The following is a 25,879-nucleotide window of genomic DNA, read 5'->3' on the forward strand; positions in this document are numbered from 1 at the left end:
CTGGTTACCAAAAGAAACAGTTTTTGACTTTACTTACAAACGTTATTGTTTATTTTTGCTCTTTTGTAATTTATTTATATTACAGTAGTTTTCCGATTTAACGACCATTCAATTCTACGAACATCGCATTTAACGAACAAGCTAATTTTTTTTATTGACTACCTTAAATAACGAACAAAACTTGTTTTTTGTACTCTGTTTAACGAACTAATAAAAATATTATTATTTAAATGAACATAAAATGACATTTATCAAAAATGACAAATAACCTAAGTTGTAGCGGTGCCTTTATACCCAAAACTGTAACATATTCTGGGTTCTTATTAAATTTTAGTTCGATGTAGGTATGTCCGTCCGTCCTTCAGATAATGACTTTAACGCTCATTACTCGCTTAGCAATACGAGTACGCCGATGAAATTCGATTCAAACATGTTCTATACTAACCGAAATCTCTAACAAATTTTATGGGAATCGGTCCATAATTGACCTTACCCTTCATATCAGGCCCCATTAAGAAAATTACTTCAACGCTCATTACTCGCTTAAAAATACGAGTATAGCAATGAACTTCGAGAAATAACTTTAACGCTCATGACTGAATTAAAAATACAGCGATGAAATTCGACACAAATATGGTTTGAAGGTGGGTATATAAGATTCGGAATTTTGTGTTTTGTGCTATTTTTATAAAAAAAAAAAGAATTAATTTTTATAAAATACATTTAACAAATATTTTATGTACCTATTTTTAATTATTTTCCTACCAAAAACCCACGTTTTAGTTAGTACTGCATATAACGAACTTTTCAATTTTACGAACAGGCCTGACAACATATGGGTTCGTTAAATCGGAAAACTACTGTATTTTTAAATATTCCATATAAATCACTTACTCATCATTTAACAAATATTTTTATAATTTTGTAACTACTACATGTGTGAAGGAAGGTATATGCGGTACAAACTATATAAATAAAAAATTCTTGAGTTTTGTATTGCAAATACAAATGACAATTGTATGATAAATGGCGCGTGTATCGTATTAATAACTTGTTATTTTTTAGTTTAAATATTATTGAGTAAATATGTAGGTACTTTTATAAAAAAAAGAATAAAACGTCATTTGTACATGAAACTTCAAATCTAACAAAATTTCTTTAAATTTGAGGTTAGCAAATATTTTTTCAATCTACTTTTAACAGGCGGTTGGACTTGATAACTTTAGAATCTTATAAATATCCTAATTATATACTTTTGTGGGTCTACGATCATTATTTCGAGTGTTCGAAACGTAAAATCGTGTAATAGCATTCTTTTTAAAATTTATTTTAAAAATGGGCTAAAAAGATAGCCGATCAGTTATTTAGCTTCGGCAGCTGAGAAACCTTATTATCAAATCGGTGATACATACGGTCAGAAAAGTTTCGATATAAATGTTACAACTAAACGAGGTCCATTCGTGTGATGCAATCAAAAATGTTCGAGGTAAAACTAAGGGATAGAATATTTAAAAAAAAAATCGTTTGCTTATTTAGCATATTTTTAAGAAAATAATAAAGTTTTTGAATAGAAAGCTCCCAATACACCTCTGTGAATAGTTATTAGAAAAACTAACATTATTTAAAATAAAATATGAGCACCTATTTATGCCCTACACCACTATAGTGGGAAGAAGCTGATGTTTGTAACGCACTAAAATATTAGTTCTAAACCCTCCTTAAATTATACCTATCGACTCAGAATCACTTTCTGAGTCGATTTAACGATGTCCGTCCGTCCGTGTTTCCACGTAAACGTTGTTATCAAAGTACAGGTCGCAATTTTCAAGATAGTTTGATGAAATTTGGAATACACGTTTATTTTGACCCAATGACGAAGCCTATAGAAAATGGTTAAAATCGGTCCATTATTTCACCTAGCCCCCATACAACTGAACCCCCCGAAAAGGGCTTTTGAGCTGATAATTATGTATAATATAAATGTATCTCGATGAAAGTTCGCACAACTTTATACAAGCTTTGATTACTTCGCCAAATTTCGAATTGATCGGACTTCATTTTACCCTAGACCCCATACAAAGCCCCCTTCAGAAAGTGACTTGGATATCCGTAATTAATTTATTAACACTGTTATTGCAATTCAATTTAGCACAGAGAAATATTATATAAATACAAATATACCCAGCCCATTTTATCAGGATCGGTCCACCTATAAAGGTCCACCTTTTTTAGAAAATTAGTTTTTCATCAATAAATTGCTTAAATAAATCGGAATTAAGGTAATATTGAAGATAAATGCTTTATTATGAAAAATAAATCACATTTAATATTCATAACTGGTCTAGGGTATCATATGGTCGGCCACGCCTGACTATACTTTCTTACTTGTTTTCTTCTCACTTGTGTATGGTTACTGTCTTTCCTCCCACTAGATCAAATATGTTTAGGGAAAATATTTATACAAAGTGCAGACACGTTTTAAATAAAAACATATTAATTTTCCAAAAACTCCTATTAATTAAAAAGTAAAATTCTTAAATAGGTGTGGCAGAGCCTTATAAATATGTATATCGTTAAAATATTCAGACAGTTTTAAATGTCTACTTATTTTTTATTACTTTTAATTACTACAATTAAAACCATAATCCTAGTGGAATAGACAAGAAAAATACGTTCAAAATATATTAAAAAAAAGAAAAACTTTTGAAAACAACAATTTATAAAAAACAAACGGCGCAAGGAAATTGTTGAAGGTGTGTGAGTGTGTAAGTTATAGCTGTTGGCTTTAATACCAAAGCTTCGTATTAAATATCCTTCCCACCACATTCATATTAAATGTCAAATTCTCAATATTCACACCAGCACAAGCAGCTCAAACACACCTTCATATTTGGTTTATCTTAAATGAAAAACAAAAACACCAAAGGAAACCTTGTTCTTTATACACACTTTTACTACATCCTTCTAAAACAAATCACACACACACTCACACCAGCAAAATATTAGCAACAAATGTTCATTTCGAAATTCACTACGGGATAGTAGAACGGCGATACGATACGATAAGTATTGTGTGTATGTGTAGGTATGTCCTATTCGACCTTATGCGTCCTTGAGGAAAGGCATAAAAAAACAAATCATACTGTTTTAGTATTTGTAATATTTACGCTAAATAGCTTTAAGAACAAAAAAAAAAAAAACAAAATGCGTAAAAAAGGAGAGCAATAAAAGAAATAAACGGAATGACGGGTGTACAATATTGGTACATCTTTACAGATGTATTGTATATAAATAGCGGCATAAAAACTTTTAACGGGGGCACAAAAAGGAAGAAGTAGTAAAAATTGCAATATCGTCTAACTCATTCTCAAATACATAAAATTTATATGGAAAAAAATGTTAAAGACGATTATATTCTAGTCGTGTGTTTTGTTAAGGATTTTTTTTATACACAAACTCAGACATACGCACTCACACACACACACACCCACAAAGAAGTTTGAACATCTCAATTTGTATTTTTTTATATTTTGTTTCCTCTTCTTCGTAGTTTATTTATTTTAAGGTTATGCGGAGGTTAAAGGTTACTTACTTAAAATGTAGACAAGTACAAAAATTGTTTACAACTGCTACAGGAATAGACAATTTACAGGACAATGTTGATGTTAACAATATCACAATGTTTGTAAATATTTTTTTTTTTACACTAATATTTAATTATTTCTTTGATGTTATTTTTTTAATAAATTTTGCCATTTAGTTTTATAATTCTTGTTGCATTCTTAAGTATTTTCCTTTTTTCAAAAATTTGGCACTTTGTTTAATTTTCAATTATTTTATTAAATTAACTTTGATTTTTTTATTACTTTACACTATTTTCTGTTGGTGTTGCAATTTATTACTTTGTTTGGTTTTTTATTTATTTATTTAACGTATTTCCGATTAACCGAGTATGTGCGTCAAGTTTGAAAGCGTTAAACATAGTGATTCTCTGAAATATTTGCAATTTACATTTAAAACCCAAAGGCAAATGTTTACGAAGCTTTTTTGAAAAAAAAAAAAACAAAACACAATGAATGAATGAAATCAATTAAACATTTCAAATGTTGCAGAGTTTATTATCAGCCACAATAAACATGTTGCTGTGAGGCCAGTTACACTGAGAAAAAGCAATGATTTGAGGTGTTAAGTTCAATGATTAAGGTTTGGACGGCAGAAAAATTTGAATTCAGTTGTCCCCTATATAAAATGGTCAACATGGGCTCTAGCTATTTTTCATTGGCCCTTGATTAAAGTTCGTTATGTCTCTTTTTAAGGGTAATAACTGGAAACTGTATGACAAACACATGCCCAATCGTATTGGCTACTCTCGCAATAGTTATTGCAAAAGTGGTTTAGACGGAGAAGAATTGTTACAACTTAATTTATGTGGCTAGCCCGCTCTACAAGAGCTCAGACTGATATATATATCTTAGTCAAAGCTTCTCTCATGATCTGGACTGTCGAATATGTCACTAGGAAATCTATCAAATTTGTTAGAAATACCGAATCTTTTTCTCTGGAGAATACTATGACCGAAATTAGGGATAAATAATCTTAAATGTATCACAAAGTCTCAATCGAGCCCAAGATCAAAATAAAAGATTTTTTTATTCAGGTCTGCTCGAAATCTACAGAAATTCTTGAACTTCAATAAATCGTTTTAAAATGTTTTGGATCCAATTTATATAAGACCAAACTAATTATTTTGTTCAGTGTACACTATGTTTCTAAACATTTCTTTTATCAACAAAACTTTTTCTATTTCTTTCTTTCTCCTTCTCTCTTTGCATTCTCTCAGTATTTACCAAAACAACTTCTCATTGTAAACATTTCGCTATTTCTACACTTCTTGTTTATTATTTGTATTTTTTGCCTTTTTTTTGTTTTAGTTAATGCCGGTTCACAAAATTATAATAAAAAAATGTGTCTTTTTCTTTCTTCATTCTCAGCAAAGTTTTTGTTAAATACACACATACCTATAGAAAAAATACAACAAACAGCAGAAGCATTAGCCATTGTTATGGCGGCGGTTTAATGTCCGTTGGTTGATGCACGTGTGCGCCATTTAGACACCCGCTTACACACTTCAAGCACTTTGGAGCTCTTCCGTAGACAATACAAATAAACAAACAAACATACATACATACATAAATGTATCTATACAGACATTCGTACAAATAAACAAACAATACATGTAGGGGATCATTTAAAAAAATATGAAAATTGATTGGTTTCTATTGAATTGGAGGTTTTTAAAAATATGCACATATTTTTATAAACATACCGTGTATTTTTGTATCTATAGAATACATTCATTCATACACACATACATACATACATATAGTCATTTGAGGATGATGCATATGAGAGCGTGCATGTGGCTGTGTCTTGCGACGATGAAGATGATAAAAATAATAATAGAATGAATAATTTTAATTTCACCAAGAAACATTAAGAGAAATACATATAAAAAAAAACTTATTGCGTTTTGTATTTTATTTGCTTTAACCAAAAACCAAAATAAAACAAAGAAAAAATACAATATTTTATAATAAATTACCAAAATGTCAACTAGAAGTTTTTTTGCCACAAATTAAATTTTTCTTATTTATTACTTTTTCTTCTTATTTTTGTTAATTTCATAAGTTTAAGTCATTTTTAGTCTTCACTTTCCGTTGCGCTAATTGGAAAGAAATTTTAAAATTTTTAACTATCATTAGGGGTCTTATTCATAATCATTTTTCAAAGGTTTATAAAACGAATTGTTTATGAAAATTTGTTTTATAAACCTTTGATAAATGATTATGAATTAGACCCTAATTACAAATGAATTAGACCCTTATTACAAATGTAACTTAAATTTATCACGGGTTATAAACCTTTTTTATGGAAATTTTGTTTTCTAAACCTTTGCTAACTATAAAAGTTGTTAGAGTGAGCGTAATGAAAAAACTTAAATTTTGGTAGACTACTTTTTAAGTTTTCAAATAGAATTTTATATATATATGTATATATTTTTTTTAAAAAACTTATACAATACACCTTCAAGGTGTAGAACGTGGCAATGCATGAGTGACAGTAGCGTATAATTAATATTATTTTTGAAAAATTAAATAATTAAGCAAATTCTTATTCTACATATTTACATATATAGTGGTTACTTAGATGGAGGGTAGAATCGATCCTATAAAAATTTTGAAATGATAAGATAATTTGTTAAAAGTTTAATCACGATTTTGAGGTAACCGACGTATTTATGACTTTTTAAAAAGTATTAAAAAGCTTCTCTCTTTTGGACTCTATTGTGATTTTATCTGAAGGACATACGGTCTACGACAAATATTTGAATGTGTTACAAACGAAAATCACAACATCATTTGAAAAAATTCAAACACAGAGATCAAATACTTTCACGTCAATAGATATCATGTCCTCAAGTTTGAAATGTAGTTAAAAATAAGTTTTTGTCAATTTATGGTTGCTTTAAGCTTTAGGTAAAGATATCCCAAAGAATTTAGAAGATCTGAAGGCCAATCTATATATATAAAAGAGTAGCGTTACTGACTGACTGATTCATCATCGCACAGCCCAAACGGCTGAACCTAGAATCATGAAATTTTGACAGTAGATGTGTTTTGGTTATATAGATCCACTAAGGAGGGATTTTTGGAAATTTGTACATTTAGGGGTAAAAAAAGAGAAAAACGAACAAAACAGGTTTTCTTAATTATCTTACCTAATATTAGTGATACAAGAAAAATTTTAAATGCACATGTATCTACTCTTAAAATAAGCAGATGGTTGTCTAGCACTTTTTTGAAATTCGTACTTTTAAGGGGTGAAAATGTGTAACAAAGGTGATTTTGGTACCTTTTTTGGCCCTTTATAACTTTTTAACTAATAAATAAAATAACATTTTTGTAAATATTTTGAATAATCTCCTAAAATTAGGAGACACCTGTTTCGTACTTTTTTAAAATTCAGCCCTTTTTGGGTGTAAAAGGGAGAAAACTGTATTTTTGGTACTTTTTTTTAGCACTTTTTCGATTTATTGAAGTATTCCTATAAAATTACGGACTAACTCTGTAATATTTATTGAAACAAAATGTTTGCTATTTCACTGGGGAAAAACGTACCAAAAAGGAGAAAAAGCGGGAAATTTTATTTTATACAAACTCATTGAACCAATTTTTAAAAAAAATTGAAAAAGTAGTATATTTACTCACACAAAATAAGTTATTGGTATATTATTTTGGAATTTCAGTACTAAGGCCTATATAGAACCAAATTCGAGTGAATTGTTTGGTACTTTTTGAAAGCACAATTTATCTAGAACAAATGAATGCTGATTTAAATCGTTTGAGTTTTATCTGTGATATAGAGAATTAAATACGGAAAATTTTGTAAACTTAATTCACAAAAAGTATATTTTAAAGCGAAAATTGGAAAAATTGTACTATTTTATTAGTACTTTCCACTAAGGTAGAATTTATTCCACTTTTGGTACTTTTTCTTTCTTTAAATTATACTCTTTGTATGTTCTATAATATGTATTCAAAGCACATGATTATTAAACATACACGGTCTTCATTGAATAAAATTCTTTAAGAGAGAACTTTTTAGTACTTTTTATCTCATAAATGGTAGTTTCTGAATTTTCTAAAATATTCAAACTAGGAAAAAAAATGTTAACATACATGGTCTTGACTAAATAATATTCTGTAAGTGGGAACTCTTTGGTACTTTTCCATTCTTCAAATGGTACCTTTTGGGTTCTCTATAATGGTTAACATGACACACGGTCCTTATTAAATGAGAATTTATTGAGAGGGATTTTTGTACTTTTTCGTTTTTTCCGATGGTACTTTTTGATATTTTTACGATATTGAACATAGAAATATAAAATTTAAAATATAGGGACCTTTGGTACTTTTTCATTCATCAAATTATATTTTTTTAATTGTCTATAATATTGAACACAGAAACATTTTTGATTAAATAAGAGGTAACTTATAGTACTAGTATAGAGGTAATTTATAGCATTTTCTATAATGTGGAACTAAACGAACGAAACTAAAAATACAAGCTTCTTCCTGAATGCGAATTTATTCACGTGATACAGAACGTCAAAAACTGAAACATTAAAAAATTTTTAAATAAATTTTAATTTTCTATAAAAGCAAACAAAATTTTGTAGTATTTAAGTTTGGTTAGGGTAGCGAAGCACCCAGGGTATGCTAGTCTAATAATAAAGTCGAAATTTCAGATGACAGATTTCAGATTCTGTCCTTTAGAAAAGAATGGAAATTTCTAGAAATTTCGTTATTAAATTTACGTCATAGGGGTTTCATTAAACATATTTCTGGTGAAGTCAGGTGATCGACTTTACAAAGTATTAACTAAATTGCACGTTGCTTATACGCCCCATATTATTAATAATTTATAAAGCTCAGAAATCGGAAGAAGTTTCATATTAAAACGAATGGTATGGTATAATATAAGTTTAAAACTGCAAATATTTAAACAAAACCACTTAATGGTTAACCCTATAATACTTTGGACTTTTGTACTTAATATACAATTAATACACACACCATGGCTATATTTTCTTTTTGTTTACTTTTTCCAAAATATCTTGCTGCTTTTTCCCCAAAAGTTACTGACACTTTAAACGTTTGTCAGGTAAGACGAAACCAACTAATTTATACAAACATACAGAACACAAACAAAACAGCAAGAGCCGATTGCAAAAAAAAAAATAAAAATAAAAACAGTAAAAAAACACACAACAAGCCTAGACATAGAGAATCGTTTACACGTGCTGTTTGGTGGCCTTAAAAAACTCAAGCGCATGTAGACACACACACACACAGCTAAACAAATATCGGATTGAAATAAAACCACCAAAACAACAAACTAAATAAAGTTGACTGAATTACTTGATGTGAGTTTTAGCTTCTTCGCTTTGTGTTTTTGCCATTTGCATAAAAAATAGAGAAAAAAAAACAAATATAGTTTTTTTCCAAAACACTTACAGCCAGCCAACTGTAAAGATTTTGAACGCGACAATGATCTTGTGTATTTTACATATAAACGCTTTAATTGTTTACTATGTATCACTACAGTTTACATACATATTTACATCTAAAAACCCATGATATCTCCTTAGGTTAGGTTAGGTTCTGCAGACTGTATACTTAGAAAAGTATAACTTTACTTGGGTCCAAATTCGGTCCCTTTGTAATGCCTGGAAAGAAAACTGATACGGAAAGGAGAAAGGAGCGATAGAGACAGAAATGGGTAGTATTTAAGAACTGAAAAATAACAAGTAAGAGTGTTATATTCGGCTGTGCCGAATCTCATATACCCACCATCAAACCGTATGCCGTAAAAGAAATGCTCCCATATAAACATCAGGGTGATGTGTGGCTTAAGACAATTATGGACCGAGCTCTTCTGAACTAACAAAATATTAATTTTTAATATTTTGTACTGTACTTGTAATTATCAGAGTTTTCTTCATCAAATTTTCTAAAGAGGATCTCATATGTGGTGTATGGTCAATTGTTGACCTATCCTCATAACTTTTTGTAGACTGATTTTGGTTCATATAAAACTTGTTTACATTCGCTGTTCTCGCATTTTTATGCCAGCAATTAGCATTCATGTAATTTTATAAACGGGCTTATATGGGGGGGTAGGGTGAATTACCGACACATTCCGCATGAAATTCGGAGCGAACTTCATAACCATTTCATAACTCATATTTTTAAGCCAGTAATGATCGTTTAAGAAATTTTCTAAAGGGGACCTTGTATGGGCGGTAGGGTAAATTATGGACCGATCCTCCCTAAATTTAGTGGAGAGATTTTGGCACGCATTAAACTTATGTGCGTCAATTTTCGTCACTACATTCATATTTTTAAGCCAGTAATGAGCAGTATAGTTATTTGCAGAGGGGGGCCTTATATGGGGGAAGGGTCATTTATGGGCCGAACCAAAAAAAAAATTGGTACAGAGATTTTGGCTCGTAAGAAGCTTACGTGTGTAGCATTTCATCGCTTTACTCTTATTTTTAAGACAGTAATGAGCGTTAAAGCTATTTCCTGAAGTGGACCCAATAGGGGGAGAAGGGCCAATTATGGACCTATCCATAATAAAAGTTATTAAAAAGATTTTGGCTCGCGAGTAACTTAATTGTGTAAAATTTTATTGCTATATTCGTATTTTTTAGCCAGTAATGAGCGTTAAAGTCATTTTCAGAAGGGGACCTTATATGGGGGGTAGGGTCATTTATGGGCCGATCTTAAAAAAAATTCGTAGAGCGATTTCGGTTCGTAAGAAACTTACTTATACCGAATTTCATCGCTATACTCGCATTTTTGGACCAGTAATGAGTGTTAAAGTAATTTTCTAAAGGGGACCTTATAATTATGGACCGATCCTCAAAAAATTTGGTAAAAAGATTTTGGCTCACATGAAACGTATTTATGTCGAATTTCATCGCTATACTTGCATTTTGGGTCCAATAATGAGTGTTAAAGTCATTTTCAGAAGGGGACCTTATATGGGGGTAGGGTCATTTATGGGCCGATCCTAAAAAAAATTGGTTAAAAGGCTTTGGTTCGCAAGAAACTGACTTTTACTGAATTGTATCGCTATACCCGAATTTTTAGGCCAGTAATGAGTGTTAAAGTCATTTTCTGAAAGGGACCTTATATGGGGGCTAGGGTCATTTATGGGCCGATCCTGAAAAAATTTGGTAGAAAGATTTTGGCTCATATGGAACTTATTTATGTCGAATTTCATCGCTATACTTGTACTTCTGAAGCAGTTATGCCCGTTGAAGCTGTTTTTTGGAGGTCCACTTGTATGGGGGCTATCCGAAAAAGTGGACCGATATTGCCCATTTTCAATACCAAACAAACCTTAACAATAGAGAATATTTATGCAAAATTTCAACTGTCTAGCTCCTCTCGTGTGGTCCCTATCGTGATTTCAACAGACAGACGGACAGACGGACGGACATAGCTAGATCGTCTTAGAATTTAATAAGGACCCGGAATATATATACTTTTATGGGTCTATGAGCAATATTTCGATGTGTTACAAACGGAATGACAAAATCAATATACCCCCCATCTTTTTTGATGGTGGGTATAAAAAGAATAAAAAGAGATAGTAGCGAGCCTATAAGAGAATTGAGGATGATATCTCCTTACTATCTCCAAAATTTATACATCTTTGAAAACACTAGTTTTAGATTTAAAAAATTTCAATTAAGTGTCTGTTACTAAAATTTTGCTGGTCGTTTAAGTTTTGAAAAATAAATGGAGAAAGAAATCTTAAGCCCTTATAAGAAATTAAAGTTACTGGCGTGATAATAATCGATATGAATTCTAATGGTCGATTAAAAACCGATATGATATTGAAACTTATTCAATGACGTAAAACAAAAATATATCCAGAATTTAACTGGTTTTTTGAAAGTAGCGCGTGCGTCACGCAGACAAAAGAAATAAAAATATTTGCATTTTATGTACAGTTTTTGTTCCGACTTTTATAAATTTTTTAAGTCATTGATAATGAATCTCTTATTTAAATTTAAAAATGGCGAGAGATAGTTTTACAGACAATATTACTAAGTGTAGATTCTGATTTTAAAAGAGTATTTTAATATAAAAGGCCAGAAAAATAATTAAAAATTTTTGAGAGTATTTCTAGTCCGCAGAACAACTACTTTTAATGCATAACCTATAAGCTAAAAATTACGAATACGTCTCTGAAAAATACTCTAAAACTATATTTTCCCATAATCAACTCAAAATTATGAAATTATTGAGATACAATTTTAATTTTTTTTTACATATTGTACTTAGATCAAAATTTTTAATCGTTGACAGGAAACTGAGGCTCCTTTCAACTGAGGCCCCTTTCGTGTTCAGTACATTAATACACATGGTTTAAGAGGTATTCCTGCATGAGATTCTTATTTCCTTATAACTTTAGAACGGATCGACAGATCTGAACCATAGTTTTTGTACACTGTACAAATTAAAAATGTAAAAAGAATTTGGGATAAGCTGTGAAATTTTAAAATTCTTTCTTACGAACGGATCGACGGATCTGAAGTACCGTGACTTCAAACATTTTCTACTGAAAATAGATTGAAACTAAAAAAACGTGAGTTTTTATCTGTTCTAGTATATTTTATATCCGGCAGTTATCTTATCAACTTACTTTATTATATAAATTGCTACTGATGTAGGAAAATACTAATAGCAGTTATGGACTTTAAAATCACCGGTTTCCTTTCAGTTCCCCTTGACCTCATTCTCAATAAAGTTTCATATATAATTTGACATTCATTCATTTTAATAAAATTTTAAGTTGTTTTCAAAATTATATAAATATATAGACCAAACATATAAACTCACAAAAATAAACTTATTTACATTTTAGTAGGTCTATAAATAAATCCTGTTTTTATCTTTAAACGGTTCTCGATCCACTTGAATGAATAACTGATTATAAACGGCCCAATTTAAATTTCGTTTGTTAATAAAAGTGAGTTCATGTCTTGACGTAATGTCTTTATATCGTTTGTCATACAAAGTGAATACTACACAAAACAAAAACACATACATATGTACATATTTACGTACATAAATATGTGTATATAAATGTATATCAAGTGATCGTTTCATCATTTAGTAGGAGTGCAAAATGAGATACAAACATACACAGACACTCGACGAGACAGTGAAATAAAAACGATAACGAAATTTCATGGAATGCAAGGAAACGCGACTCTATACTTGGCTAGAGGAGGGAGTCTTTTACTTAAAATTATTTTTGGCGAATGAACTGGTAGCAATGTCAAGGTTACTCTGACTCTCCGATACAAAACAACAAAGTCGAGCAGACATTAAGCAAAAATTATACTTAAGAAAACACACAATCTACAAGAATCTAAAACGTTGAAGAGCATTATAAATAACAAAAAATAATTGATCATAAACATATTAAAAATGTCTGATTCTTATTCTTTCTCTTTGTTCCAAGTATGTACATATGTTTTAGTGTATATATTTTCTAAAGCGAGATCGTTTTAAAGAAAAAAAAACACACTGAAATTATAGTATTAGTAAGTGAAATAAAACAGCAAAAAATTATTATAACAAAAAAAAACCAAATAAAAAATAATAATAAAATATTAGGCAAGAAATAAAAGGCGCGTGCACAAGATAAAAAAATGTTTCTAATTATAGCGCATACAATGGCGATCAAAATTATAGATGTGTTTAGCTATATTTTATAAGAGATTAAATACAATATATTGTGGATTATATGGATTACTTGTCATGAGCTTTCTTTAATTCTCATTGGAGAAGATCATGCGACGAATTTTTAAGTTAGAGACCAAATTATACTTTTCTAAAGAATGGCATAACTGACTTTAGAATTACTCCATCACATCTGGATCGTGACCTGAAGTTTTAAAAACCCAATTTTTGAATCTTTTTGAGACGTTATAACAGCGCTAAGACAAGTTTTTTATAAAACGTTGTATGCCATCTGAAAGTCTCTTCTGTCAGCTTTAAAATAAAGGCTTCTGACATCTGACATATCTTCAGAGCCGCTCAATCCTTTAGAAAAGTATAACTTGGGTTTTGACTTTTTTTTCAAAATTAGTAAATTCTAATTGAATATTTTCAAACAAGCCTAAATTATTTAATGCAAATATAAAAACACATTAATTTATGCAGAAAATTGTTTCTATAAAAATTCTTAAAAATAATATTTCTTTAGTTTAAACACATTCATGCAACATTTCCTTTCTGTTTCTATTAATATGTACTCATATTGATCATTATACACGTTTTAATTATATGCGATTTATATTTTGAATAATTCTTTTATTTGTTTTTATTAGAATAAAGAAAAAAATGAAAAATACAGCACAAGTGACAACAACAACAATATGATCACGTTTGATCTTTTACACTCAATTAAATCGGCCATAAAAATTTGCCATTTTTTTGTTTTATTTTATTATTTATTTTAAATTCGTATATTAATGATCAAATTGGTCACATGTATTGGTGCATGATTTTATTATTTATTTTATACAAATATATTTACTTATTTCTGTTTATAAATAAATATTTAACAGAGATTCTGTGGGTATTTGTATGTCTATTGTATAATAAACTTTTTTAAATTCATAATAAAAGAAATACATTAAATCAAACTAAAATTCAGAAAACAAAGATAGACACAACAGAATTAACAACAAAACCAGCAGTTTTGCAAGGGTTCAATGTATCCCTTTTAGATACCTTTAACATTTGACACTTTTTGTACTTTAAAATTATGAGAGAAAATCAATTGCCAATTAAATGCCTTTAAGTAAAAGTTTTTTTCTTTTAAGCGAAGCGAAGTGAAGTGTGTTTAAATTCTGTAAAACGTTGATTGATTTACAACAAGGACATTCACATGTCATACATAATAACTAAGTAAATGAGTAAAGGAGAAGAATTCTGTAGAAGCATCCCGAACTGTAGGGTTTTCAGACATGCGCAACACAACAAAGAATAAACTGCTTTTCAACAGGAAGACACACTGATAGAATGAGTGAAGAAAAGCCCTATTTGCATGTGCGTGTGGTTGAGTATCTCTGAACATTCATTTTGTGGCACAAGTTCACACACGTGACTATTACGCTAAACAACAATCCGACACTTTGGACGTTCGTTGTAAATAGATTGTGGTGGTGTTGTTTGTAATTTTGCAGTACGCTAAAATAACAAAACAAAGGAATTACAGTACTGCCAACAGACTATAGATAAAGATGTGAAACAGGAATTGAGTAAGTGGGAATAACAGTATGAGATAGATAGATAGATAGATAGATAGATAGATAGACTAGATAGATGATAGATAGATAGATAGAATAGATAGATAGATAGATAGATAGATAGATAGATAAGATATATGATAGATAGATAGATAGATAGATAGATAGATAGATAGATAGATAGATAGATAGAGAGATAGATAGATAGATAGATAGATAGATAGATAGATAGATAGATAGATAGATAGATAGATAGATAGATAGATAGATAGATAGATAGATAGATAGATAGATAGATAGATAGATAGATTAGATAGATAGATAGATAGATAGATAGATAGATAGATAGATAGATAGATAGATAGATAGATAGATAGATAGATAGATAGATAGATAGATAGATAGATAGATAGATAGATAGATAGATAGATAGATAGATAGATAGATAGATAGATAGATAGATAGATAGATAGATAGATAGATAGATAGATAGATAGATAGATAGATAGATAGATAGATAGATAGATAGATAGATAGATAGATAGATAGATAGATAGATAGATAGATAGATAGATAGATAGATAGATAGATAGATAGATAGATAGATAGATAGATAGATAGATAGATAGATAGATAGATAGATAGATAGATAGATAGAGATAGATAGATAGATATAGATAGATAGATAGATAGATAGAGATAGATAGATAGATAGATAGATAGATAGATAGATAGATAGATAGATAGATAGATAGATAGATAGATAGATAGATAGATAGATAGATAGATAGGATAGATAGATAGATAGATAGATAGATAGATAGATAGATAGATAGATAGATAGATAGATAGATAGATAGATAGATAGATAGATAGATAGATAGATAGATAGATAGATAGATAGATAGATAGATAGATAGATAGATAGATAGATAGATAGATAGATAGATAGAGATAGATAGATAGATAGATAGATAGATAGATAGATAGATAGATAGATAGATAGATAGATAGATAGATAGATAGATAGATAGATAGATAGATAAGATAGTAGATAGATTAGATAGATAGATAGATAGATAGATAGATAGAGAGATAGATAGATAGATAGATAGATAGATAGATAGATAGATAGATAGATAGATAGAAGCTCTCGCTGATAGCTGTAGCTAGCTCGATAGATAGCTAGATCGATTGATCGATAGCTCTCTCGATTAGCTCGTAGTGGATAGTCCATGATAGATCGCTCGTAGATTCGCGTCGCTAGGTCTCCTCCCCAGTAAAGTCCTACCAAATTATATTTGTTCTTTTTTCTTTATGTTCCAAAAAATAATACGTTCTTTTTTTCTAAAAACGCTAAGTATCAACCACATTTTTTTATTTTCAGACTAGAATCTATTTATAATTAACGGTGCACATGGTGACAAAACCGTACATTTTGTAAAATACTTAAATATGTACAACGTGTTAACATGCCTAATATGTAAATATCTGTATGTACGTCTAAATATTTACGTACATATTTATTTACTGTTAAACGACATACATATGTACATACATACATATCTATGTATATTTAGTTACACTTGCAAAATTAAGATTAAAAGTATGACATAGTATTATTGTGAAATCGAAATACTAGCTAGTAGTTACAGTTTGTCCTCGTAAAATGCAAATTTATGCATTTTAAATAAAATACTAATTTCAAACATAAATTAATTGATAATAGCATTCCAACATACATACATTTATTGTTTTAAGATTTGAAATAAACATTTCCAACTTTTTTATTTTTACTTTATATTTAAGAAATTTTACAGAAAGTGATAATTGTCTCACAATTAGTCAGCATCCGGAACCGATAGCAGTTGTTAATGCCATCTAGACTCTGGTTTTAGTATTATTTTGCAATAATCGAGATTGCATTATATTTGCTATTTATATTAAGTATTCGACTCAAAAAGTTTTTCTTTGTTTAAACAACTAATAGACAAATACATATTATAGTTTTAATTAAATAGTCTATAATTTTTATTACAATTTCGCTGAAAGTCAATAAAAAAATTTCAATTTAAACTATTTGCATTTACGTCGAGGGACATAAAAAAGTGATGCCGCTGGTAGATTTTTATCTCTATAGTATTCTAAAAATTTATTTCAGCAATTTTAATTTTGATTTTCTTTTTTAAAAAATGGGTTATAATAAAACTGCAAGACGGTTATCCTATGTATGTATGTCCGTTGAAACAAAAATAGAGGGAATATTGTGGCTGGAATTTTAAACAAATATTTCCTGTTGAAGAAGTTTATTTATCGTTCCAAAGGAAACATCTTTGATCTTGATTGATTGCAAAAAAATAATTGTTAACTAGTTTTATTTAATAATATCTAATAAACAAGTAGGAAAGTATAGTCGGGCATGGCCGACCATATAATACCCTACACCATGAGTATATTTTAAAAATTTTTATTTTTCACAAAGAAACTTTTATGTTGAATTTTGCGTTAATTCCAAAGTATTTAAGTAATTTATTGATAAAAAACAAATTTTCTAAATGAGGCTTTATATAGGAGTATAGGTCAAACATGGGCCGATCCTCATTAAATTTGGGAAAAGGATATATTTTTAATTATATTTCATTGCGATACAAATGGTTACAAGTCAATTTTAGACGTTTAAGACATTTTTTGAAGGGGGGTTTGTATGGGGGCTAGGGTCAAATAAGGGCCGATCATTACGAAAATCTGCAGTGTCATTTATACTTATATGAAACTTATTTGTGCCAATTTTTAAGGAGATAATAGTATATTTGACGTAATTATGGCATAAAAAGCCCAAATCGGGAGGTACGGTTGTATGGGGGCTAGGTGAAATAATGGACCGATTTCAACCATTTTCAATAGGCTTCGTCCTTGTGCCAAAAAACATGCTTGGTCCAAATTTCATCAAATTATCTCGAAAATTGCGGCCTGTACCTTGCGCACAAGGTTTACATGGACAGCCAGCCGGACAGACGGACGGACATGTCTTAATCGACTCAAAATGTGATTCTGAGTCGATCGGTATACTTAAAGGTGGGTGTAGGACCAATATTTTTGTGTGTTACAAACATCAGCACAAACGTATAATACCCTCCCCACTATAGTGGTGTAGGGTATAATGAAGTTGCAGTTTGTGTAATATTTCCGGTGTTAAATAAAACGTGAATTTAGTTTAAATCTTTTAAACGTGATCACTTTAAGTTCGACATGACTAAGCCTACAATGAAATAAAATTTCGATAAGTAATTACTTGAATTGTGGGTTCTAATATTTATATTAAAAATAACAAAGTAAATTTGTTGTATTTGTTTACAAAATAGTTGAAATGTTAATTGAAATTAAATGCTCACAGGTGCATTTTCAAACATGTGTTTAAGTAGAAAACAAAAATTGTTATAAAAAATGTTAATCGATCATAAAGTTTTCGGCACATGGAATTTTGTGTGGATTTTTTGTACTCCCATCGAAATACCGCAAATAAGAAAAAACATTATATATTTAAAAATACGATAGTATAAGAAATAAAACCACCACCCATCAGCCAATTTAAAGTTCATTGGTCTTTGGTTTTTATTATTTTTTATTTATTTATTTTTTTTTTTTTTTTTTTTTTTTTGAATTTATTATTTTGCAACGTGAGACATTGCATTGTGCACATTTTAAATGCACAACACCATACACTAACAAACACACATACATACGACATTGTGAAATAAACACGGTCACTGGTCTGTTATTGCAACTAAACCAATGTTCGTTCTTATTTATCCAAAACTTATAAACCCAACAAACAAAAAAACCTGTTCCACTAAAAATTACAAAACTAAAACTACTTAAATTTAATAAAAAATAATTTTTTCATTTACTGAGTAGTTAAGGTTCTTAGTTCTCATGGACATTTCTATACAAAAAAATCGATTTTTGGGAAGGAGTAAACGTGAACACAGATTAAGCTTATTTTCTTGCAAAACCCATTGTTAACTGAGTTATAAAGTTTTTTAGTTTTCATAGACTTCTCCATTCAAAAAAGTCGGTTTTTTTTCGGAAGGAGTAAAAGTGATCACATATTAAACTTATTTTCTTCATCCATTATTAACTGAGTTATTAAGGTTTTTAATTTTCATAGACTTTTTCATGCAAAAAAGTCGATTTTCGGGAGGGAGTAAAAGTGGTCACAGATTAAGTTTATTTTCTTCAAAAACACAGTATTTACTGAGTTATTAAGGTTTTTAGTTTAATGGACTTTTCATACCAAAAAGTCGATTTTCGGAAGGGAGTAAAAGTGATCACAGATTAAGCCTATTTTCTTAAAAAAACCAGTATTTACTGAGTTATTAAGGTTTTTAGTTTTCATGAACTTTTCCATGCAAAAGAGTCGGTTTTTGGGAAGGAGTAAAAATGATCACAGATTAAGTTTATTTTCTTAAAGAACCCAGTATTTACTGAGTTATTAGGGTTTTTAGTTTTCATGGACTTTTCATACAAAAAAAGTCGGTTTTTCGAAGTTATCACAGATTAAGCTTATTTTCTTTAAAAACCCAGTATTTACTGAGTTATTAGGGTTTTAAGTTTTCATGGACTTTTCATACAAAAAAGTCGGTTTTTGGGAAGGAGTAAGAGTGATCACAGATTAAGCTTATTTTCTTTAAAAACCCAGTATTTACTGAGTTATTAGGGTTTTTAGTTTTCATGGACTTTTCATACAAAAAAAGTCGGTTTTTGGGAAGGAGTAAGAGTGATCACAGATTAAGCTTATTTTCTTTAAAAACCCAGTATTTACTGAGTTATTAGGGTTTTTAGTTTTCATGGACTTTTCATACAAAAAAAGTCGGTTTTTGGGAAGGAGTAAGAGTGATCACAGATTAAGCTTATTTTCTTTAAAAACCCAGAATTTACTGAGTTATTAAGGTTTTTAGTTTTCATGGACTTTTCCATGCAAAAAAGTCGGTTTTTGGGAAGGAATAAAAATGATCACATATGAAGCTTATTTTCTTAAAAAATCCATTATTTGCTGAGTTATTTAGGTTTTAAGTTTTCGTGGACTTCTCATGCAAACAAGTCGGGTTTTTCGGAAGGTGTAAAAGTGATCACAGATTAAGCTTATTTTCTTTAAAAACCCGGTATTTACTGAGTTATTAAGGTTTTTAGTTTTCATGGACTTTTCCATGTAAAAAAGTCGGATTTTGAGAAGAAGTAAAAGTGATCACTGATTAAGCTTATTTTCTTAAAAACCCCATTATTTACTAAGTTATTAAGGTTTTCATACAAAAAATTCCGTTTTTGGGAAAAAGCAAAAGTGATCACAGATTAAACTTATTTTCTTAAAAAAAAAAAAAAAAAAAAAAAAAAACATTATTTACTGAGTTAATAAGGTTTTTAGTTGCCATGGATTTTTCCATGCAAAATAATCGATTTTTGGAAGAAGTAAAAGTGATCACTGATTAAGCTTATTTTCTTTAAAACCCCAGTTTTTTTCTTAGTTATTATAAGGGTTTTAGGTTTCATGGACTTTTTGATAAAAAAAAATCAATTTTTGGAAAGGTGTAAAAGTATGATACATATAAATACATACATATGTATATGTATAAAATCTTATTATTTTTTAAAATGAGACGCCATTATTCATTTATACTGAATTATTTTAAAAATTAACGGATTTTATATTTTTGACATGGTAACATGTCCAAAAAACGGGATGTTGCCATACAGAGGTTATTAACATACCATTGTGAATACTCGTGCTACAGCATTGCCATACAGTAATGTCTTTCATTTTCATTCATTCCTCTGCTGGCACAACAACTTGAAATAGGTATTTACTTTTTTGTTTTATTTACGTTTCATTTCATTGTGAAACATTTGTACAGAGTTTGTGAAAAGAAAACTATGATTCTAAATACAATTTAGCAAAAATATTTTGTTATTTCTTGAAAAATAATGGAACATATTAAATTTGTTTATACAAGTTAACATTATTAGTGTCTATTGTGGATAAATGATGCAGGGATTGATGGAAATAAACAATTCATTGACGTGGGTTTTTAGTGGAACTTTTAGATGCAATTGAACAAACAACTGTACTGCAAAAATAGTAGCCACATGAAAGGTATAGATAAACAATTTAATTGAAATCTTGTAGTTAGTAGTTGCGAAGATTATTTTTTTTTTAATGTCCAGTCAATTAAGGGAAGTATTCTTTCATTATTAAAATAAAAAAATGAGATTTACTTCTGGCTAACTACTTATTTTCAGATAGAAAAGTGTAAATTGGCGTTTTCTTGAACATGTTTATTTTATGTAGATCAGGTAAAGCAAACAATTTGAACAATACATTAATAGTAATTATATGTTTTATTTCAGAATATAGTAAGATTCTCGTATATAAAGAGCTCAAGACGACTGCAGTCAAATTCTTTTTCCTTAAAATGAGAGTTGTTATTGCTTTACTTATTGAATTTAAATAGAAACTATTGGCCATACAATTCTAACAGAAACTGAAGGTGGATATAACGAATTCGATAAGATTACAAAGTAAATCTACAGTTAATTTATTGAAAATATTTAAAAAATATCAAATTAACTGAAAATACACAAAATAAGTAGTATAATAAAATATTTATTACGCTAATGTTTATTGCAGTATCTGTAAATATGGCAAATAATGGACCAATACTAATATGAATGTTTTTGGAATGTTGTCAATATTGGCCTAGAGAACTAATATCAAGGTTGGCAGTAAATAGCGTTATTTGTACAGACACCGATTAAATATCGCTTAAAATTCAATACTAATATTGATACCCATACCGATACCGAAATATGTAAGTTTTTCAAAGTTAAAACTGCATTCAAATTATTGTCCCTTCTCTCCCATTCTCGAGAGGGAACTAATAAATAAAATTGTATTCAGGAATTCAATATTTTCTTACTCTGATAAATACCGCATCTCTAGTATGATAATATTTATCAATAATGATTAAAATTGCATAAGTATTTACATGTCCTTGGCTTGGTACTCAAATGAGCCAAGCCATCTTCTGCAAATTCTATAGGCGAAGCAAATTGACCCTATTCTCTCTTACGGAAAACCAGTTTTATTTTTTGTAAAAGTATGTATTCCCTTCTTGAGGTTTTACATACTAAGTAAAATTTGTTACATATCCTTCAAAACTGGATACTAAGTCTTACACGTCATTGATGACAAATGGAATTGACAAAAAAGCATTAAAAATTTAACTTCTTGACTCCAAAATACTAAATAAATTTAAAAAAATGTTTCCATTAGTCGGTAAACCTGTCAATAAATCTTGAATATAAAATGTTAAGATATTTAAATATATTATCCTGAATATTATATGACCCCAACAAATACTAGATAAATCCATCCTTAACATATTTTTATAAAAAGTGGACTAATTTTCACTTCCAGAATTAACAGTTCACATAACCCATACATTAGAGAATGGATTAGGCTGTCTATTTTTCCCTATATGGACTAAATGGACTAGTTTATAGTCTAGACCATAGATAATAGGCAATCGATTAGTTTACAGGTTAGATATTAGAGTATAGTATTAATTACTTACCCCCAATGTCTGGTTATATTTTATCGAAAGGTTAAATTGACAATTTTCATACAAAAAATATTTTAACCGGCAGAATATCTACAGTTTAAACGATAACCGGAGATGGAATTAAAGGGACCTAGATATTTAAAATAACACAGGCCAACGAAATGAAAAATAGTAAAAGCCAAAGTAAATTAATAAAGTAGCATCACTTGAACAGCTGACTATTTTTTTTAAACTAGATAAATGAAGCAAATTGTCAAAGTTTGTTTTGAAAATTGTTAACATTGTTTACGTCGCCATTTTTAAATTGTGTTTTGCTATTTGTTAAAATTTGTGAAAAGTTGAAAAAGTGAATTAAAAGTGGTTTTAAAGTAGCTTAAAAGTGTAATAAATCGTATAATATATAATAATATAATTAAATCGTTAATATTTTTAACTTAAAAGTAATATTTTTTATTTATGTTTTGTTCACATTGTTGTTCAAGGAAATTTTATTTTGACACAATCTTAAATTATTCCAAAAACAAAATACATGTGGTTGTTGTACAACAAGAGATGTCGCTACTTTATTAATATACTTTGGTAAAAGCTCTTGAAACCAATTCGACCATTATTAATGTATTTTTAGGTGCTGAAACCGAATCTCATATCTGTTTGTTCTATCACCCACCATTTTCGCGCAAAACGAAATAATATTTCATTACGGTTATAGGAAAATTTCCCAATATTTAATAGCTTGAGTTTAACCTTCACAGTTTATGGGTTAACATTATTCGATTTTACTAAAACTTCAGATAAAAGTTTCCTATTATCTTGAATCATATATTTTGATTTTATATAAAACGCAAAACAGTAATTTCAGAAATTTTAACAAAAAATAGTTTTCTCCGAAATCCTCAAAGTTCAAGTCGCAGTAACGGCTAATATGTGAGAGATATCGACCTAATTTCTTTACTATTTTATGCCCTTATTTATTGTCCATAGATTTTCTCAAAATTTTAAAATTTGCTTAACAAAATTGCTAAAAGTTTGAAACTGGAGTTTTGAAACTACCGTCTGAAGGGTTTCCCATTTATGACTATACCCCGAATACCGTTTATGCTATCCAATTAGGATAAAAATTCATATTTAAGTTAATACGATTATATTTAATGTAATGACATGGTTTTACTAGAATATTTCCCAAAATTTGTTAATTTTTTTTAAATATTTTTTATTTAATTGTTTTATGACACTTAATGATCGGAGGAATTTGTAATAACTTTTACAATTAATTTTTAGCCGATTTTTGTGTTTTATATCATATTGGAACGATAATTGCATACATACATACATTTTTATAACTTAAAGTATAAGTCTAGAGGCAGAGACCGCCACTATTCGCAACTTCTGTAAAATAACAGAATTTTACATTTATATACAATCAGAAGGACTAAAAGCTGAAAATGTGAAAAAATGGTAGGTAATACATATGACTTTTTTATTTCCATATTCGGAATCAGCACACCAAATAACATTGGCATTAGTGAAAATCATTTAAAAAACTTTTTCATCGTAATTATACCTTATTTAACCATTCCATTGAATGAATGTCGAATCCAAAATGATTCCACAGAATCAGTTTCGAAGATAACGGTTTCGATCGATATTTTTTTTTATCTGATGAATTGCATCAAAACAAATGTACCGAACCAACGATTTCTCTAACCAAATTTATTTTATTAAAAAGAGTTTATTTTATTTATTGATTACCAGCGGTTCGGGGGGCAGTCCCAAACCTTTGTCGCTTAAGTTTTTTTGAAATTATGTTAGCTTTCGCTTATAAAAAGCTACAGTAATACCACGATTGTCGTCACTCTCTTTTACAAAGAGTATATTCGTGACAAAAGCAAGATTAACGCAAAACAGGTGGTTATTGTTAATGGACCTAACTGTCATTTTGAAATGTCTTTGTCAAACTGCTGGGACGGAACTGATTCTAGAGAAGCTTAGTTAAATATGTTCTGGAATTCGATTTTCAGCAATTTTTGTTTGAAATTAATGTAGTTTTGTTAGTTTTAAAATATTTAGAAAACTTTATTTTATTTTCGAAAAATTGGTGATCATTTGTTGAAAACTGAAAGTACTTTGGATTCACACCAATATTCCATAGAACGGTTTCCTGAAGTAATGTCGACATCACTTAATGAAAAGTTGATATTGAAAAACCTGAATTGGTTTCGTTTGCAATAAATTAGACATCACAAATGAATGAATGTATGTACCTATCGATAGATAGATAGATAGATAGATATAGATAGATAGATAGATAGATAGATAGATAGATAGATAGATAGATAGATGATAGATAGATAGATGATCGATCGGTGGATAGCTAGATCGTGATAGATAGATAGATAGATAGCTAGATATGCTGCTCGATCGCTCGCTAGCTAGATCGCTAGATCGCTCGCTAGCTAGCTCGCTCGCTCTCTCGCTCGCTCGCTCTCTCGCTCGCTCGCTCGCTCGCTCGCTCGCTCGCTCGCTCGCTCCTCGCTCGCTCGCTCGCTCGCTCGCTCTCTCGCTCGCTCGCGCGCTCGCTCGCTCGCTCGCTCGCTCGCTCGCTCGCTCGCTCGCTCCTCGCTCGCTCGCTCGCTCGCTCGCTCGCTCGCTCGCTCGCTCGCTCGCTCGCTGGCTGGCTCGCTCGCTCGCTCGCTCGCTCGCTCGCTCGCTCGCTCGCTCGCTCGCTCGCTCGCTCGCTCGCTCTCGCTCGCTCGCTCGCTCGCTCTCTCGCTCTCTCGCTCGCTCGCTCGCTCGCTCGCGCTCGCTCGCTCGCTCGCTCGCTCGCTCGCTCGCTGCCGCTCGCTCGCTCGCTCGCTCGCTCGCTCGCTCGCTCGCTCGCTCGCTCGCTCGCTCGCTCGCCCCTCGCTCGCTCGCTCGCTCGCTCGCTCGCTCTCGCTCGCTCGCTCGCTCGCTCGCTCGCTCGCTCGCTCGCTCGCTCGCTCGCTCGCTCGCTCGCTCGCTCGCTCGCTCGCTCGCTCGCTCGCTCGCTCGCTCGCTCGCTCGCTCGCTCGCTCGCTCGCTCTCGCTCGCTCGCTCGCTCGCTCGCTCGCTCGCTCGCTCGCTCGCTCGCTCGCTCGCTCTCTCGCTCGCTCGCTCGCTCGCTCGCTCGCTCGCTCGCTCGCTCGCTCGCTCGCTCGCTCGCTCGCTCCTCGCTCGCTCGCTCGCTCGCTCGCTCGCTCGCTCTCTCGCTCGCTCGCTCGCTCGCTCGCTCGCTCTCGCTCGCTCGCTCGCTCCTCGCTCTCGCTCGCTCTCTCTCGCTCGCTCGTCGCTCGCTCGCTCGCTCGCTCGCTCGCTCGCTCGCTCGCTCGCTCGCTCGCTCGCT

At 30.8% G+C, this 25,879-nt stretch overlaps 1 protein-coding gene and 1 long non-coding RNA gene across 6 annotated transcripts in view; one reads left to right on the plus strand and one right to left on the minus strand.

The window, feature by feature from the left end:
* Positions 1-25,879, minus strand: part of LOC119604591 (suppressor protein SRP40) — a 142,200-nt gene that overhangs the window by 25,761 nt on the left and 90,560 nt on the right. The window contains exon 1 of one of the 5 annotated variants that reach the window (XM_037957349.1): positions 3,593-3,985. The exons of the other annotated variants lie outside the window; for them this stretch is intronic. The gene's annotated coding sequence lies outside the window, so the exon portion shown is untranslated. Of the gene's footprint in view, positions 1-3,592; positions 3,986-25,879 lie in introns of those variants that run through there. 5 annotated transcript variants of the gene reach the window in all.
* LOC119604651 lies at positions 20,794-21,574 on the plus strand. Its single transcript, XR_005231532.1, has 3 exons — positions 20,794-21,050; positions 21,197-21,250; positions 21,305-21,574. It is a non-coding gene; the product is annotated as an uncharacterized LOC119604651 (long non-coding RNA).

Source organism: Lucilia sericata, unplaced genomic scaffold (assembly GCF_015586225.1).
Source record: "Lucilia sericata isolate MDLA Ls3-8-SP2 unplaced genomic scaffold, ASM1558622v1 Contig000014F_arrow, whole genome shotgun sequence".
NCBI classification, from domain to species: domain Eukaryota; kingdom Metazoa; phylum Arthropoda; class Insecta; order Diptera; family Calliphoridae; genus Lucilia; species Lucilia sericata.